Raw genomic sequence first — 2,975 nt, 5'->3', positions numbered from 1 at the left:
CTCTTCTGTCTGTAGCTGATCCATCAGAACCCAGCATGGGACACGGAACACCAGCCTGCGAAGCTCTTTTGTCTGGAGCCCATGCTGCTCCTGGACTTATTGTTGTCCCATGCAGCTTCTCTGGCAGCTCAGCCATTTATGTTTTATTTGTTTTGAAGTGTTGGAAGATGAACTCATAGCCTTGTACATGCTAAGCAAAGCTTTCTACTACTAAGATGTATCTCAGCCTTTTATTATCTTTTTCCTGTTTGTTTTTTATGGTTTTGCAAGTATATGTGATATATGTAGATGCCCATGGATGCCAGAGGATTTCAGATCCTGAAGCTGGAGTCACAGGCAACACCTATGAGCTACTTGGGTAGTGTGAGTGCTGGGTGGTGTGAGCACTGGGTAGTGTAAACTTTGGGTAGTGTGAATGCTGGGACATGAAGTCAGTTTCTTTTGAAGAACAGCAAGCACTTAACCACTGAGCCATCTCTCTAGCCCCTTTAAAAATGTTTTTATATTTATTTACTTACTGTATATGTGTGTGTACATGCATGTGTGCATGTGCACAAACCTGTGTCTATGTGTATGCTCACATGTGGAGATCAGAGAACAACTTCTTGGGAATTGGTTCTCTCCTCCTATCATATGGGTTCCTGGGACTGAACTCATGTCATCACACTTGGCAGTGGGTGCTCTTATCCCTTGAACCATTTCATTGATCCTGAGTTCTTTTTTTTTTATTTTTAAAACACTCTTATTTTTCATACCAATCCCAGTTCCCACTCCCTCCCCTTCTCACACTCCTCCCACCTTTCCCTCGCGCCACCCCCATCCACTTGAGGCAGGACCAACGCCCTCCCCCTGAATCTAGGCTGAGCAAGGTATCTCTCCAAGGTTCCAAAAAACCAGTTCATGCACTGGGGATAAATCCTGATCCCTCGGGCTGTCCTGCCCAAGCCACACGACTGTCACCCATATTCAGAGGTTCCTAGTTTGTTCATATGCAAGTTCTCCTGCTGCCAGTCCAGAGTCAGTGAGCTCAGGTCAGATGTTTCTGTGGTCTTCCCCATCATGGCCTTGACCCCTTTGCTCATATTGCTCCTCCCTCCTCTCTTCAACTGGACTCCAGGAACTCGACCCAGTGCTTAGCTGTGGAGCTCTGCATCTGCCTCCATCAGTTACTGGATGTAGATTCTATGATGACAATTAAGGTAGTCATCAATCTGACTACAGGAGAAGTTAAGGTTACCCTTGCAGCTTAATCTATTGCTTAGCTTCTTAGCTGAGGGTCATCCTTGCGTATTTCTGGGAATTCCCATAGTGCCAGGTTTCTTGCTAACCCCATAATGGCTTCCTTTATCAAGATATATTTTTCCTTGCTCTCCCCCTCTGTCCTTCCCCCAGACTGACCTTCCCAATCCCTCATGTTCTCCTCCACCACCCTTCTCCTATCCCCACTCCACTTCCACACTCCCAATTCACTCAGGAGATCTTGTCTACTTTCTCTACCCAGGGGGATCCATGTATGTCTCTCTTAGTGCCCTCCTTGTTTCTTGGCTTCTCTGGGGTTGTGAACAGTAGGCTAGTTATCCTTTGCTTTATGTCTAATATCCACTTATGAGTGAGTACATACTGTATTTTTGTCTGTGTCTGGGTTACCTCATTCAGGGTGGTTTTCTTTTTCTAGTTCCATCCATTTGCCTACAAATTTCAAGGTGTCATTTTTTTTTTACCACTGAGTAGTACTCCATTGTGTAAATGTACCACATTTTCTTTATCCATTCTTTGGTTGAGGGGCATCTAGGTTGTTTCTAGGCTCTGGCTATTACAAATAATGCTGCTATGAACATAGTTCAGCAAATGACCTTGTGGTGTGGTATGAGTGTGCATTCTTTGGGTAGATGCCCAAGAGTGATATTGCTCGGTTTTAAAGTAGATTGATTCCCAATTTTCTGAGAAACCACCATACTACTTTCTAAAGAGGCTTAACAAGTTTGCACTCCCACTAGCAATGGGAAAAAGAAAGCATCTTCAACAAATGGTGCTGACATAACTGGATGTCAACATGTAGAAGAATGCAAATAGATCCATATCTAATCCCATGCACAAAACTCAAGTCCAAAAGGATCAAAGACCTCAACGTAAATCCAACCACATTGAACCTCATAGAAGAGAAAGTGGGAAGTAGCCTTCAACACATGGGCACAGGAGACCATGTCCTAAACACCAGTAGCATAGACACTGAGATCAACAATAAATAAATGGGATTAATAATAAATTATTAATTAATAAATAAGGCACATGACACAGTCAATAGGAGAAAATAGCAACCTACAGAATTGGAAAAAAATTTTCACCAACCCAACATCTGACAGATGTCCGATCTCCAAAATATACAAAGAACTCAAGAAACTAAACATCAAAATAACAAATAATCCAATTTAAAAACAGGGTACTGATCTAAACAGAATTCTCAACAGAAGAATTTCAAATGGCTTAAAGGCACTTAAAGAATTGTTTAGTATTCTTAGTCATCAGGGAAATGCAAATCAAAACACCTGTCAGAATGGCTAAGCTCAAAAACACTAATGAAAGCTTATGCTGGAGAGGATGTGGAGTAAGGGGAATACTCCTCCATTACTGATGGGAGTGGCCCTTAGTTCTTAATTCAGAATTTAGTACAGTGCAGTGGCACTAGGTTTACATAAAATATTATACAGCCATCACCATTTCCAGAATCCCAGACAGAGCTCTACACACACCAAATAGTACTTCTTTTTGCCCTTCTCCTCCCCTCTCCAGGTGATCAGTATTCTACTTTATGATCTGTTAACTCCAGACACCACACACAGATAGGGTCCTGCCCTTTTCCTTATTCTTACCAAGTGTTTCCACACATCAGAGAAGCTGTCCACAGAGGACAGGGGAGTTGCAGACATCAGAGAAGCTGTCCATGGAGGACAGGGGAGTTTCAGACATCAGAGAAG

This window comes from Microtus ochrogaster, chromosome 18, assembly GCF_000317375.1.
Source record: "Microtus ochrogaster isolate Prairie Vole_2 chromosome 18, MicOch1.0, whole genome shotgun sequence".
NCBI lineage: Eukaryota > Metazoa > Chordata > Mammalia > Rodentia > Cricetidae > Microtus > Microtus ochrogaster.
Note: the sequence above shows the minus strand (reverse complement) of the source record.